The following is a 17,367-nucleotide window of genomic DNA, read 5'->3' on the forward strand; positions in this document are numbered from 1 at the left end:
AAGTGGAGAGAGAGAGAAAACAGAGAAGAGGAAGGGGAGAAGAGATGAATGAGGGCCAACAAGAAAGGCAACAAAAAAATTCAGGAGGAGAGGAAGAAGGGAGGAAAGAAGAGATGGAAGAGCAAGAGGAAGAAATGGAGAAAGGGAGAGAGAGAGAGATGGATGGGAGAGAAAACAGACATGGAAATAAAAAAAAGGAAGAAAAAACTAAACAAGATAAGACAAAAACAAAGATGAAAAATGATGCAAAACTAGAAAAATAGATAAAGATAAAACAAAATAATAAAGACAGGGAGATGGAATATGAACGTTAGGGAAGGAAGGAAAGAAGGGACATAAAAGAGAGAAGGAGAAGAAGGGAAGAGAGAAGGAGACGAAGGGAAGAGAAGGGAAGACGGCAGCAAGACAAAACAAATTAATGAAAGGAACTTGAGGAATAAAGAAAGAGAGAGAGAGAGAGAGAGAGAGAGAGAGAGAGAGAGAGAGAGAGAGAGAGAGAGAGAGAGAGAGAGAGAGAGAGAGAGAGAGAGAGAGAGAGAGAGAGAGAGAGAGAAAGAAAGAAAGAAAGAAAGAAAGAAAGAAAGAAAGAAAGAAAGAAAGAAAGAAAGAAAGAAAGAAAGAAAGAAACTAACAGAGAGAGAGAGAGAGAGAGAGAGAGAGAGAGAGAGAGAGAGAGAGAGAGAGAGAGAGAGAGAGAGAGAGAGAGAGAGAGAGAGAGAGAGAGAGAGAGAGACTAATAACAAAAATAAAAATCAGAAACAAGAAATAAAAGAACAAAATAATGATCTAAACAACAACAAAACAATAACTTCGCTTCAAAACAAAAGGTGGAAAGAAAAGCAAATCAGAAAAAAAATGAAAAAAAAAAAAAACAAATATAAGCATAAAAAAACACACACACACACATTAGAAAAACTGACAAAATACAAAGAGAGAAAAATAATGAATCATACATCAATTGAAACTAAAAAAAAAAAAACAATAAAAAAAGGAAATTTGTCAGAACAGGATATGAAAAAAAAAATAGAAAAAGAAAACCGACATTAAACTAAAAATATAACAAATAATTAAAAGTTAGAAAAAACAATAAATAAAAGATTCAAAATGATACGAACTCAACATATAAAAAATAAATAGTCAGAGAGAGAGAGAGAGAGAGAGAGAGAGAGAGAGAGAGAGAGAGAGAGAGAGAGAGAGAGAGAGAGAGAGAAATTCACGGAGTCCAGGAAATAGTGGAAAATAAAATAGCGCAGTCCCTCCTTCGTCAGCACCTTCTGCAGAGTACTGGCCTTGGGTCCGCGGAGGAGGAGGAGGAGGAGGAGGAGGAGGAGGAGGAGGAGGAGGAGGAGGAGGAGGAGGAGGAGGATGATGAGGAGGAGGAGGAGGGAGAAGAAAAGATGATGGAGGAGGAGGAAACTTAACAAGAGAAACTGAAGACGAGGAGGAGGAGGAGGAGGAGGAGGAGGAGGAGGAGGAGGAGGAGGAGGAGGAGGAGGAGGAGGAGGAGGAGGTTAACAAGAGAAACAAAAATGGGAGAAAGAGAGAGAACAGAAGCATAGAGGAGGAGGAGGAGGAGGAGGAGGAGGAGGAGGAGGAGGAGGAGGAGGAGGAGGAGGTTAACAAAAGAAACAAAAATGGGAGAAAGAGAGAGAACAGAAGCATAGAGGAGGAGGAGGAGGAGGAGGAGGAGGAGGAGGAGGAGGAGGAGGAGGAGGAGGAGGAGGAGGAGGAGGAGGAGGAGGAGGAGGAGGAGTAAAATACAATGAAAAAGAAAACTTCAACGAAACTGAAGAAGAAAATACGAGAAAAAAAAACAAGAACAAGAAAAACAAAGACAAGATTTTGAACAACATGAAAAAGAAGACGAGAGAGAGAGAAAAAAAGGAGAAAAGAGCAAGAAATGACAAAATCACAATCTCTCTGACCTCCCCCCCCAAAAAAATAAGAGGAGGAAAACAGAATAAAAAAAGAAACAAAATAACCACAGACCGAAGAGTAGCGCTGACTGTTCCATTTGCAATAAGCTTTACAAGAGGAGGAGGAGGAGGAGGAGGAGGAGGAGGAGGAGGAGGAGGAGGAGGAAAGTGACACTGGTTCCTTCATTTTCCTGGTCTTTAATCAACTTAATTTCCAGAATATCATGTCTGACAGAGTGTCTTCTCATTTTCCTGGCAGATGAAGGAAGGGAAAAAGGAAAAAAGGGAGGGGAAAAAGGGAGGGAAAAAGGGAGGAAAATAGAAAAAGGGAAAAGGAGGGAAAATAAGAGACGAAAGATAGACGTGGTGGTGAAGGAGGAAGGAGAGAAAAAAAAGGTTAATAAAATGGAATTAGGAAAAAGAGGCAGTGATGAGAGGTAGAATAGAGATGGAGGAAAGAGAGGGGAAAAAGAGAAAAGGGAATAAATAACGTATGAGGTAGAATAAGGAGTAAAAGATGGAGAGAGAAAAAAGAATAAAAATGGGGAAGAAGTAATTAGAGATAGGTTGCGTTTAGGAGGGATAAAAATTCTTGGATAGGCGAAAAAAAGGAAATTTTGGGAGAAAATGGAAAAAATTGTAATAAGAGATCCAAAGCAAGAATGAAAATAAGGAAAGAATGAAAGATGAAGAAAAAGGAAAGACAGGGGAAAACTAAGAAAATGTGAAAAATAAGAAAAAGAGAAGAATATAACAGAAAAAGTAAGATTGGAAATTCAAGAAAGAAAAAGAGAAGGAAAAAATAATGTAATGTATATAGAAAAAAAAAAAATAATGAAAAGCGAAGAGGAGGAAAGAGGAACAGGAGAAAGATGAAATAAAAGATAAAATAAGAAAGCAAAAAAGAAAAGAGAAAAGAAAGGAAAAAAAAAACCCTGACCAGGAAATGAAAAGAGGAAGGAAGAATTGGAAGGAGAAGGACGCAAATCAATGAAAAGAGAATATGGTTAAGAAAAAAAGAAGTAGAAAAAGGAAGCAAGAAAATGAGAGAAGAGGGAACAAACATATAAAACACGAAAAGTGAAGAGTAAATGAAAGGAGACGAAAAAGGAGAAAAAATAAAGAAAACAACAAATTACAAGGAAAATACACTAATAAAGAAAAATATAATGGATAAGAGAGGAAAACTTTACGCAGAAAATGAAGGAAAAGCACAAGAACAAACATGTCAAGGAAAATGATAAAGAAAAGAGTGAGTGGAGGAGGAGTGAAAAATTGAGGGAAAAATATGACTTTAAAAAAACACCGGAGATAAGTGAGGGGAAAGCAGTGACAGGGAAAAAAAGGGAAATAAAAAGGGAAATAAAAAGGAGGTAACGGAAATAACCCTTCATCCTCTCATTTTTTTTCTGTACTCTGACACACACACACACACACACACACACACACACACACACACACACACTCTCTCTCTCTCTCTCTCTCTCTCTCTCTCTCTCTCTCTCTCTCGCTCTCGCTCTCGCCTCAGCAACTGTGTGTGTGTGTGTGTGTGTGTGTGTGTGTGTGTGTGTGTGTGTGTGTGTGTGTGTGTGTGTGTGTGTGTGTGTGTGTGTGTGTGTGTGTGTGTGTGTGTGTGTGTGTGTGTGTGTGTTGTGTATATAAATAATTTCAGTAGAGATAGAGAAACGACATAAAATTTCTATCACATTTGTTTACGGAGAAAGAAGAGAGAGAGAGAGAGAGAGAGAGAGAGAGAGAGAGAGAGAGAGAGAGAGAGAGAGAGAGAGAGAGAGAGAGAGAGAGAGAGAGAGAGAGAGAGAGAGAGATTACAGGTTATGCACATTTGACACTAAGAAAAAAAAACAAGGTTCAGTTATTTTTACCTTCACGGAATATGTTACTGAAACGTACACACACACACACACACACACACACACACACACACACACACACACACACACACACACACACACACACACAAGCGTTCGTTACAGGTGAGCACTGAGCAAGCCTTGATAGTAATGGTAAAAGGTAACCATCTATTACTCGTTTCATTCCTTAGGCAGTGATTACAGAGGCGGTGTGACCAACGTGAATCTTTCTGCCATAACAGCGTCTCAAGGCCACGGTATGCCCAGAAAACCATTCCCTTTCATGACAATTCCTCGTGTAATTTTTTTCTAGTGCGTGCAATAAGTTATGTAGTTTGTACACTAATTATTCGGAAATATTGCCTTATATCGCCTATTCTATTCTTGTTGCAGTTGTTTAATATAGAGGTAGATCTATTTAAACAGTTACCTTCGCTGAATATACACGTCAGTCTAAGCTCAACTGTTTCCTGCACTCAACCTGTTACTGTTCACGAGGGATTGCACACCAGGGAGTCGCGCCTTCTACTGGGAACGTATAAGAGTGTCAGTACAGGGACCGAGGTGAAGGAGCCATTTCTAAAGGATTCTGATTCACTTACGAAAGAGTTTTATTAGTTTGTTGGAAATCCTAGTTAGATTTTACTCTTTTTTTTCCTAGTCGTAGTGTATTCTGATATTGAAGCGTTTATAATAGTGATAAGGTACTCACTAGAAATTTTGCATGCTATTTTTTTTTTTTTTTTTTTACAATTTGATAAAGTAATGAGATACCGACCTATACCTAACTGATCTTTTCGAAGTCAATATCATAACCCTGCTCATTTTTTTTTCTTTTAAGCCTTTCAGTACTGGGACGCATTTTTACCTTGAGATTTGTGTATCATCATCTGGAACTCCCTGCCTGCTTCTGTATTTCCATCTTCCTACAACTTAACTTCTTTTAAGAGAGAGGTGTCAAGACGTTTGTCCCAGGCTTTTCACTAATTCTTTCCTATCTTTTATGGAGACTCCAATTCCAATGGGCCTTTTAATCGGATTTTTTTTTTTGCCCTTGGAAGCTCTCCCTCTTACATAAAAAAATGACCCTTTTATTGACTTTAAGAGGGATCTATGGAGGTCAGAAGATTAATGGGCACAGTGTTTACCATTTTAATCCCCCACGTGAATTACTGAACCTGTATAAAATTACCAAATATTAAACAGAAGGAATATGGAAACGTGTCATGGTACTGAAGGGGTTAAGAGAAATGCTTCATGCAAGACTGTTCATATATTCATTACATATTTTCTGAGAGGAAATCAATCTGGAATCTATTTGACACTGAGGTGAACGATGGAATGCGAGAGAATACGAAACATGTATCAGCTGGGCAGGATCATGATTTATTGAAGTGGTCTTTTTGTTCTGAACAGTGATAGATGTTGTAAGTGATACCCTTGAGAGAGAGAGAGAGAGAGAGAGAGAGAGAGAGAGAGAGAGAGAGAGAGAGAGAGAGAGAGAGAGAGAGAGAGAGAGAGAGAGCAAACGGGAATCGAAACTCAGGACATGTCTTAAAGATTGATTTGGACACGCACCGCACACAACTCACCCGCCAGACCACCGTGACAACCACCGTGCAATAGACACAAAAAACACTAAACTGCCCAGTAATGTATCAATAAATAAATAAAGATAAAATAAATGAATAAAATACAATGTGTAATCTACCCAAAACTTGAATATACAATTAGTCACTGCACCTTTTCTCTTCCATGTAAATTCGTGACGCATGTTTGTCGACTTTTAGTGTAAATACGGAAAAAAAAAAAAAATGGTTGAATGTTGAGACTAATATGCAGTGAACATTTTCCTCAAATCCACCATGAATATAAACCTTCGTGGAAAAGAAGCAGTGAGTAGGAGCCACCCCACTAATTGTCGATGTGGCGCTGGGTGAACGAGCCGCGTATCGACCCAAATGCTGCTGCTGTGCTCAAAAGATTACTCTATTTTTAAACACTTACATTTCACCTAGTGTTTCTGTTGTTGCTGTCTTTTTTTCTGAATATACAGATGATAAACAAACAATAGTGATGCAAAGGATAGTCAGAAATTATTCTGTCATCACATTCATTTCAGTATATATTTTACCATATGCGTGTTTAAAAGCGACTCTGTGTGGGTTTGGGAATGACAGACATGGCGCCAGCAACGTTATGGATAACGATGAACACTGCTAACATAACAGAGAGAGTAATACGAAATGGAAGGGAAAAATTAACAAGTTATACATAAACACATTAAACTAAAACAAGTATGCTAAAAAAAAAAAAAAAAAAACAGCGAACCATCAAAATCATAACATACAAACAAGACAAATCAACAAAACACCTCAAAAACTGCCCTCGTACATAACCAAACCAAAAAACAAATAAATGAATAAAAACACGACAAGAGGAACCGGAAAACTACTCCCGTACACAAATCACTTTTTTTTTACATTACAAGGGCACTGGCCAAGGGAAAACAAAGTGTTGGAAAAAAAAAATCCCGCTGGTTGCCAGGCCCTGTTAAGAGGAAAGTAGAGAAAGAAAAACAAAAAATCTAAAAGGAGGGTCCAGTTAACGTAAGAGGTGTCTTGACACTCCTCTTTGAAAGAGTTTAAGTCATAGGCAGGTGGAAATACAGACACAGGTAGAGAGTTCCAGAGTTTACCAGTGTAGGGAATGAAGGAGTGAAGATACTGGTTAACTCTTGCATTAGGAAGATGGACAGAATAGGGATGAGAAGAAGTAGAGAGTCTTGTGCAGCGAGGCCGCAGGAGGGGGAAGGCATGCAGTTAGCAAGTTCAGAAGAGCAGACAGCATGAAAACAGCGGTAGAAGACAGATAAAGATGCAACATTGCGGCGGTGACTTAAAGAATCAAGACAGTCAGTTAGAGGAGAAGAGTTGATAAGACGAAAAGCTTTAGATTCCACCTTGTTTAGTAAAGCTGTGTGTGGATCCCCCAGACATGAGAGCCATACTCCATACACGGGCGGATAAGGCCCTTGTACAGAGCAAGCAGCTGGGAGGGAGAGAAAATGGACGAAGACGCCATAGGACACCTAACTTCTTGGAAGCTGATTTAGCAAGAGTAGAGATGTGAAATTTCCAGTTTAGATTTTTAGTGAAGGATAGACCGAGTGTGTTTAATGTAGAGGAGAGGGAAGTTGAGTGTTATTGAAGAAGAGAGGATAGTTGTCTGGAAGGTTATGTCGAGTAGATAGTTGTAGAAATTGAGTTTTTGAGGCATTGAACAAAACCAGGTTTTCTCTGCCCCAATCAGAAACAAGTGAAAGATCAGAAGTTAGGCGTCCTATAGCATCTCGCCTTGAGTCATTTAATTGTTGTTGGGTTGGGCGTCTGTTGAACGCTGTTGAATAATGCAGGTGGTATCATCAGCATAGGAGTGGATAGGGCATTGAGTCAGATTTAGGAGATCATTGATGAATAATAGAAAGAGAGTGGGTGATAGGACAGAACCCTGTGGAACACCACTGTTGATAGTTTTAGGGAAGAACAGTGACCGTCTACTACAGCAGCAATAGAACGATCGGAAAGGAAACTGGAGATGAAGGTACAGAGAGAAGGATAGAATCCGTAGGAGGGTAGTTTAGAAATTAAAGATTTGTGCCAGACTCTATCGAAGGCTTTCGATATGTCAAGGCCGACAGCAAAGGTTTCACCGAAGTCCCTAAAAGAGGATGACCAAGATTCAGTTAGGAAAGTAAGAAGATCACCAGTAGATCTGCCTTTACGGAAACCATACTGGCAATCAGAGAGAAGGTTGTGAGCTGATAGATGCCTCATTATCTTCCTATTAAGGATAGACTCAAAGGCTTTAGAAAGGCAGGAAATCAAAGCTATAGGGCGGTAGTTAGAAGGATTGGAGTGGTCACCTTTTTTAGGGACAGGTTGAATGTGAGCAAACTTCCAGCAAGAAGGATAAATAGAAGTAGAGAGACACAGATGAAAGAGTTTGACCAGGCAGTGAGCGAGTTCGGAAGCACAGTTTTTGAGAACAACAGGAGGGACTCCATCCGGACCGTAAGCCTTCCGAGAATCAAGGCCAGAGAGGGCCAGGAAAACGTCTTTATAAAGAATTTTAATTTTAGGGATGAAGTAGTCAGAGGGTGGAGGAGTAGGAGGAATATGCCCAGAATCATCCAAAGTTGAGTTGGTAGCAAAGGTTTGAGCGAAGAGTTCAGCTTTAGAAAAGAAGAGACAGCTGTAGAGCCATCTGGATGAAGTAAAGGAGGGAAAGACGAAGAAGTAAAGTTGTTAGAGATATTATTGGCTAGATGCCAGAAATCTCGAGAGGAGTTAGAATTGGAAAGACTTTGACATTTTCTATTGATGAAAGAGTTTTTAGTAAGTTGGAGAATAGATTTGGCATGATTACGGGCAGAAATATATAGGGCATGAGTTTCAGCAGTTGGATGGCTACGGAACCGTTTGTGAGCCGCCTCTATCATTGACAGCACGAGAACAAGCAGAGTTAAACCAAGGCTTTTTAGCTTTAGGGTTAGAGAAAGTATGAGGAATGTATAGCTCCATGCCAGAGATAATCACCTCTGTTATGCGCTCGGCACAAAGAGAAGGATCTCTGACATGAAAACAATAATCATCCCAAGGGAAATCAGAATAGTACTGCCTTAGTTCCTCCCACTTAGCAGAGTTAAAATGCCAGAAGCACCTCCGCTTAGGCGGGTCCTGAGGCTGCACTGGAGTGATAGAACTGGTAACGGAAATTAGATTGTGGTCGGAGGAGCCCAACGGAGAGGAAAGTTTAACAGAGTAAGCAGAAGGGTTGGAGGTTAGGAAAAGATCAAGAATGTTGGGCGTGTCTCCAAGGCGGTCAGGAATACGGGTAGGGAACTGCACTAGCTGCTCTAGGTCATGAAGGATAGCAAAGTTGAAGGTTTGTTCACCAGGTTGGTCAGTGAAAGAAGATGAAAGCCAAAGCTGGTGGTGAACATTGAAATCCCTAAAATGGAGATCTCAGCAAAAGGAAAGTGAGATAAGATGTGCTCCACCTTGGAAGTCAAATAGTCAAAGAATTTTACATAGTCAGAGGAATTAGGTGAGAGGTATACAGCACAGATGAATTTAGTTAGAGAGTGACATTGAAGTCTTAGCCAGATGGTAGAAAATTCTGAAGATTCAAGATTGTGGGCACGAGAGCAGTGGTGTCGTTACGCACGTATGCGCAACATCCAGCTTTGGATTGAAAATGAGGATAGAGCAAGTAGGAGGGAACAGAAAAGGGGCTGCTGTCAGTAGTCACAGACAACTGTGTTTCGGTTAGGAAGAGAAGATGAGGTTTAGTAGAGGAGAGGTGGTGTTCCACAGATTGAAAATTAGAACGAAGGCCACGAATGTTGCAGAAATTGATAGTGAAAGTATTAGATGAAGTGTCAAGACACCCAAGGTCGACAGCAGAGGGGCAGTCCGACCTGGGGACATTTATGGTCCCTCCCAGAGGGGACTCTGAGGCAGGGCGTGGTGAAGCCATTATTAAATTTTGATTTGAAGAGAGTGTAAAAGTGTAAGGTGTTGTAGTGTAGTGTAGGAAGTAGTAGAAGTTGTCTTTAGAGGGCAGGCTGCAGCTGCTCAATTGTATAAATGAGACCACAAAGGGAACCGGGAAGAGAGGACACGGGGAATCACTCAGTCTGCAGCACTGCCTACATCCCCGTAAGTACCTCTCCTGGAGTATTCCACCGGGCGGCAGGTGACTTATAACACTCATGCTTCACTCGCCACACGTCTCGCCAGCATTTCCCACTCGCACTAACCACCACACCTCGGTCAATACATAACTTCTGGTTTGATCAGCGAGGTTAAGCAACGTTGAGTGTGGTTAGTACTTGGATGGGAGACCAAACAAACCAACACTTGCTGGTCTAGCCACTTCCCCCGACAAACATTAAAGTTGTATAGTTTTGCTTTGTTTACAGCCTTGAGTGTATACAAAATATAAATTGACTGCCTTAACTTATGAGCATATGTGCATTAGTGCGATTTTTATTCATTATTACGTATTTAAGCCGGTTTCTTGATAATGCATATATTTCACAAGTCTAGTGATATTCAGTTACTTCTGTGGAGGGTCAACACTTACCATATTTTAACCTAACGTGGCATAATCTTTATCTAACCTTCAGCAGCTTAATCTCTTCAGTACCACGACGTGTTTTCATATTCATTGTGGTTACTATTCGGCGATTTTACACAGATTCAGAAACACATGTCGGGATTAGAATAACTAAGACTCCGACCATTAATCTTTTGACCTCCATAGACCCTTCCTAAAAATAATATCGTCTAATTATACACCAAAATCATGGTAAAAATGCGTTTCAATATTGAAGAGGTTAAAGCCTAACGTAACCTAATGAAATGTAATCTATTCTAAGCTTATTCAACTTAACAGAAGCCACGGAAATCCTAACCTAAACTACCTTAAGCCACAGCATGACAGATGGAAAGGATCATCCAAATATTGTATACCCTATGCATAGTCTGTTCTATTTTTTTCCACCTTCCCTCGCATCTTCCTTCCCTCTCTCGCTCTAAGCCCTATCCTACACTAAAAAATAGGTTTAATAAATTAGCATTTGGAGCGCCAATGGTACGTTGTTCAATATATGCATTTCAACAACAGGTAAGAAAACATCATTTTTGGAGTACACACAATGGGGAAATATATGAAATGCAATAAAGTGAACCGAATAGACGTACATGTATACAGTGTCTGCACAATACACGCGTCAATATCATCAAACATGAGCACGAACATGAATCGCAATAAGTTGTAGAGATGCAAACACAAAACCCTGCAATGAAATCCACGAGCACAACGGATATGCAACGGAATAAACAAGTGTAAACATAACCACACACACACACACACACACACACACACACACACACACACACACACACACACACACACACACACACACACACACACACACACACACACACAAACACACACACACACACACACACCACAGAGCAGCACAAATACATATAAAATGCCCTGTAATAAATCCGGCAACACAGGGCAGTTCTACGTGTGGCGATGTTAGCCTCGTGAACCTAGCAGGCAACTAATACACGAATCACCAGCAATGGCCGCATAATCACTAGTCCCTCTTAGTTACGCTAGGTATATTTCACAATCTAACTTTAGCTACATGATTTTATTACTCGTCAAAAAAGAAATGCCATTTTTCTTTTTTTATGCAGGAGGGGAGAGTGGCCAAGGGCGACAAAAAATGGAAGTGTAGTTCTAAAGTATGAATGTTGGCCTTGCCCTACTCTCAAGAACAAGTAACGATATTGATTGGCTAAAATAAATCTGTTTTAGTTCTATTTACAAGCATTGGTGTATTCAAGGAAGTAATCTTTCGAATAGAAAAAGTTTTCCCGGAAGCGTTGCGTGTAATATTTAAGGTGAGAAAACTGTGAAATCATGTAACCACAAGTTCTTCATATTTAAGAACAAGTTGCGCACTATGCTAGCCGAGCCACACTTCCATTACCTCTTATGGCCCTGAAGTAAACACACAAGGAATGTCTGCCTGTGTCTTGAGCTAGACTATAAAGATAAGAGGAAAATAAACCATGCATTCCAAGTTATTGCTTAGCCCTGTTTCTGTGGCTGATGTGCTGGAATCGCCAGGGAGCTCAGAGCAATCTGAGGCGACACTGTGTTTAGACGTCGGCCAAGTGCAATGCAGTGTCATGAACGTGGAGTCATCAGTTCAGGGAGAGTAACTTTCCCCATCATACAGACAATGTGTTACCATTTTAGCCGATTGATTTTCCTTGCCATTGCCATCCGAAATGGCTTATACATGACGCCGCCAAAATGTACCGCCTGAAAGAGCTTCCATTGTGTATTTGTATAGGCAAACGTTTATATCCACTACCCGTGCAGCGAGTGATATAGGTATTACATATCTGGCAGGCCAATCAGCTGACTCAACCGTCATATATCCGGCAGTTCCTATTGAGTCATGGAGAAAAAGTCCTTTAATTATCAATTGCTGTTGCTACTGCAGTTCGACAAGAGTCCAACTTTGAAAGATATTTAACGCGAAATAAAGTTTACTTTAAACTGCTACAAAAGATGAGGGTGTTGTAGACAGACCGCACCACAAGACTACACTGGTCACTGATTCAACACTGTACAGGTAAACAAACGATCAGGTAATGGCCACACAATAAGAATCAGGAAATTAAATACCTTGCTTAACTTGTTCTCGCAATGCTTAAACTCACACTACTCTGTTAAGACCTATCAAACTACAGAACGTCATTATTTCAGACAACAGCTACATTGCTTATCCATTATTTTATACAGGAAAGGCAACACACGTGGTCAATGAATCAAAGTCTTCACAATCCCGTCATCACACTAATGTACTCGTATTGAAACCCGATAGAAACTGTTCAATCTTTTACAAATGGTAGTAGCAGTATTATGATTTTATAAGGATCTACAATCATTCCATAAATAATTCTAGCATATCTAATACATTGGTAAGCAGCATCTGTAACAGTATCAATTCCTAATGATAGAGCTGAGTATTGTAGTGTATCATAGCCATGGTATAATAGTAGTAGTAGTAGTAGTAGTAGTGGTGTAGTGGTGGTGGTGGTGGTGGTGGTGGTGGTGGTGGTGGTGGTGGTGGTGGTGGTGGTGGTGGTGGTGGTAGGTGGTGGTGGTGGTGGTGGTGGTGGTGGTGGTGGTGGTGGTGGTGTGGTGTGGTGGTGGTGGTGGTGGTGGTGGTGGTGGTGGTGGTGGTGGTGGTGGTGGTGGTGGTGGTGGTGGTGGTGGTGGTGGTGGTGGTGGTGGTGGTGGTGGTGGTGGCAGTGTTGTGGTGGTGGTGGTGGCAGCAGCAGCAGCAGCAGCAGCGGTGGCAGTGGTGGTGGTGGTGGTGGTGGGCGGTGGCGGCAGTGCAGTGGTGGTGGTGGTGGTGGTGGTGGTGGTGGTGGTGGTGGTGGTGGTGGTGGTGGTGGTGGTGGTGGTGGTGGTGGTGTGGTAGTGGTGGTGGTGGTGGTGGTGGTGGTGGTGGATGGTGGTGGTGGTGATGTGATGGCCGTATTATGTAATGGTAATAATGGTGGTGGTGGTGGTGGTGGTGGTGGTGGTGGTGGTGGTGGTGGTGGTGGTGGTGGTGGTGGTGGTGGCAGTGGTGGTGGTGGCGGCAGTGGTGGTGGTGGTGGTGGTGGTGGTGGTGGTGGTGGTGTGGTGGTGGTGGTGGTGGTGGTGGTGGTGGTGGTGGTGGTGGTGGTAACAGTAATGGTGTGTGGTAGTAATAATGAATGATAATGATGATGGTGGTGATGGTGGTGGTGGTGGTGGTGGTGGTGGTGGTGGTGGTGGTGGTGGTGGTGGTGGTGGTGGTGGTGGTGGTGGTGGTGGTGGTGGTGGTGGTGGTGGTGGTGGTGGTGGTGGTGGTGGTGGTGGTGGTGGTGGTGGTGGTGGTAGTGGTGGTGGTAGTGGTAATAGTAATGGTGGTAGTAGTGGTGGTAGTAATAGTGGTAATAGTGGTGTTAGTGGTGGTAGTGGCGGTGGTAGTGGTATTAGTGGTGGTGGTGGTGATGGTGTGAAGTTCCATCATACTGCAATGCGTGTGTGCTACCTTCGTTTAGTCACCTCGCGTAGAGCACCAGAAAACCTTTACGAGGCCCATTACAGCTTAGCATACAAATAATATACTCGATAACAATACACCGGCAATACAAGTGAAGAAAAACATACATAATTACAAAGGTACCTAGAATCATTTACTTACCAGGCTGAAGCAGACCCATAAAGACCACTGGAAAGGTGCCACGTACCTGTGCAACCTGGTATACCCATCTCACCCTCACCTGCCTCACCATGTTCTCCGTCAACAAGCATCGACATCACATTAACGCGACATGGAAAATAACTAAACACGGAACACACAGGGCAGTTCTACGTATGGCGATGTTGGCCTCGTGAACCTAACAGGCTACTAATACACGAACCATCAACAGTGTCAAATTAATCACAAGTCTCTCTTAGTTACGTTAGGTATATTTCACAGTTACTTTGGCTACACGACTTTATAACTTGAAAAAAAGAAATGCCATTCAAAAATACTAAATACGGAACTGAATAAATAACCCTGAATGACGTGACATGACGGTATGCTCTCCACTACACTGGGAGGTTCATAAAAAAAATAACATTGAGTTGAGTATCACGGGGAGCATTTCATTGCCTTCCCGTTCCCGCCTCGTCTGACTGATGGAGTGCCCCGTTCCCTCCGTCCGTTTTCGTTCATTCATCACATTTTATAGGTTATGCAATATTTCAAATCCATTTTAGTGTGAAAAAAAGTATCACCATGTTACCGATATGTAGGTACTGGTGGTGTAAAGTAATATATATATGCAACAGTTGGCTATTTTTTTTTTTTTATCAATATTCTTGACCATGATATAGAAAATGGTCTTGTGCATTTCTTTTTTTGGGGGGTTGTCTGAATTCCCCAGCCGGTTATAGTACATGTAGCTTTCTTTTTACGAGCAACTTCCTTTCATCCCTTTATTACTGGGACGCATTTTTGCCATGAGTTTGGCTATGATTAAACAATTTTATTTACACTAGGAAGCGTCTATGGAGGTCAGAAGGTTAATGGCCAGAATCTTCACTATTTCAATCCCCATGTAAGTTTGTGAAGCTGTATAGAATCAACAAATAGTAACCAGAATCAATATAAAAGAGCGTCATACCACTGAAGGGGTTAATAAAATACTGAACGCGTGTATCCAACAAACCAGGCACTGAAAAATAACCATTGCCTTTAGGACCATTGATCAAGACATTACCTAAGCACTAAGATGCATTTTTTATACATTCCTTTTCCTTGTTGAATATAGCTTGACTCTGTATTATGTGCCGCCAACTCTTGTTTATGTGTTCGTGTGTGCTCTTTGATCCTGTCTTTCCTGCTGCACAATGAGTCCAGTATATCATGTTATTGTGTGTTACATACTGGAAAGCCCGTTTGGATAAGTACGACTATGAAAATTTAATTATATAAACCGTCTTTGAGGCACTGGACAACAACAACAACAACAACAACAACAACAACAACAACAGGTGGAAGAAGGAGTGGAAGAGGAAGATGTGGAAGAAGATGAAGAAAAAGAATTGGAAGAAGAAGACGAAGAAGAAGAAGAAGAAGAAGAAGAAGAAGAAGAAGAAGAAGAAGAAGAAGAAGAAGAAAATTAATAAATAATAATAATAATAATAATAATAATAATAATAATAATAAGAAGAAGAAGAAGAAGAAGAAGAAGAAGAAGATGATGATGATGATGATGATGATGATGATGATGATGATGATGATGATGACGATAATGATGAAGAAGGAGGACAAGAAATAGAACAAGAAATGGAACAAGAAGTGGAAGAAAAAAAGTCGAAGAAGAAGGAGAAGAGGAAGGAGAAGAGGAAGAAGAAAAAAGAAAAGGGAAAGAAAAAAACGAAAAGAAAAAATTATAAAGGAGAGAAGAAGAAGAAGAAGAAGAAGAAGAAGAAGAAGAAGAAGAAGAAGAAGAAGAAGAAGAAGAAGAAGAAGAAGAAGAAGAAGAAGAAGTAAGAAGAAGAAGAAGAAGAAGAGATGAAGAAAATTAAAAAGCATAAAAAAAAACGTAAAAGTATATGTTTGCTTAAATAGACAAACCACAAAATACAGACAGGACAAACACACGGCAATCACTCAGACACAGCCTCTCACAAACCTCCCAGATAACAAATATAATGAACAAACACAAAAGACAACTCCTTTATCTTATGAACTATAAAACTAAGCCAATTTGTCTTTCCGTCTGTATACACCAATGCCGCCAGGTCTATCATTACACGAGGCAGGGTTCCCATTACCATCCTGCTGAGCCTGTTACAATTCTCTCAGGAGGAAAAGGTATTATTTCCACGTGTTTTATTAAGCCTAACACACTTCCCTACGCAGAGCACCGTTATTCACTACACTGTAATTATTCAGCACGACTCTAACGCAAAATATCGAAATAAACACGTGTGGAGTGCAAGGATATTGTTGACAGTATGGATAACAAATTCATGTTACACTTGCTTTCATGCATATTAATTTGTCTCGTATATATATTTTGTTCTTATTAATATCATGATTCATTAATTCTTGTCCAATCATATACTCAGGCAAACGCACGCGCATGCACACACACGCACGCACACTCTCTCTCTCTCTCTCTCTCTCTCTCTCTCTCTCTCTCTCTCAGCGTAATGTGATTAAGGTTATCCAGAACTGAAAACGGAGGACTTTTTCTGATTACGTAGAAAGGGAGCATGAGTAAGCTGTTTCTCATTTTCAAAAGGAACATCAGCCTTACATGACCCAGAAACTGCTGTATGTGAAATAAAATAATATCTTACGCCCTGCTATATTAACTCAATTGCCGGGAAAAGTAGTTGAATTATAGGGGGAAGTCACTCCCTTAAAGTTGAGCACGCAGTTTGTGGCAGTGAAATATATACTAGGCTTGACAAGGACCATCTTTCTACAGACTGAGAGAGAGCATTTGGCAGCCCACTACTCTGACCTAAATTACTTCTTTATTTAATGTTTTTTTTTTTTTTTCCCGTTATGTAATCTATATCACTGACTATATACAACTAGTACAAGTATCCTTCCACTCATTACACGACTGCAAACACCAGACCACTCGTTCATTATTTCCATATTATCATTGCTGCACAAAATTTCCCTTTCAATATTTATAAAATTTAGACAATTGATTCTCTGCTCTCTTAGCTATTTGAACCGAGTAAAACATCGAAATTAATCTTCTATTTTCCCTCTCCTGTGTCTCATTGCAAACAGGTTTTATGGTTGTTAAGAGTAAGGAAGGACGATCTTAATGGCAAAAAAGGTTAAATCATCCCATACGTCCCATACACAGTCACTAGCTACGCATCAACATGTAAATCCCTTCGGTAATGACACGTATTTTTACCATGAAACCTGGAAACATCACTCACTGTAACACGAGTCCTTCACCCTTCAGTACTGAGACGCATTTTTACTCGTACCACAAGTTTGGGGTATGCTTGGATGATTTTATTGACATCAGGAAGAGTTTATGGAGATCAGAAGGTTAATGGCCAGAGTCTTCACTATTTTAGTCCGGCACGTAAGTTTCTGAAGCTGTGTAAAATCGCCAGATAATAAGCAGAATGAATATGAAAACGCTTAATCCCACAAATAACATATAATTAACAATTTTTCCCTACTCATATTAAGTCTGGAAACATCACACCACAGTATTATGACTCCTTAAACAAGTCTGCACTTCATCCGTTTAATGGAGGTCTACAAATCTTAAATGTCGACGGGGAGGAAGAGACAACGCTACGCTACGCCTACCTGACAGTAACTAAAAGTATACTCCAATGCTTCTCTTTCCTCTTATGATCTGTGAAATAACGCACACAACTATAAAAGACACCACCATCCCTCC

Source organism: Portunus trituberculatus, chromosome 48 (genome assembly GCF_017591435.1).
Source record: "Portunus trituberculatus isolate SZX2019 chromosome 48, ASM1759143v1, whole genome shotgun sequence".
Taxonomy (NCBI): domain Eukaryota; kingdom Metazoa; phylum Arthropoda; class Malacostraca; order Decapoda; family Portunidae; genus Portunus; species Portunus trituberculatus.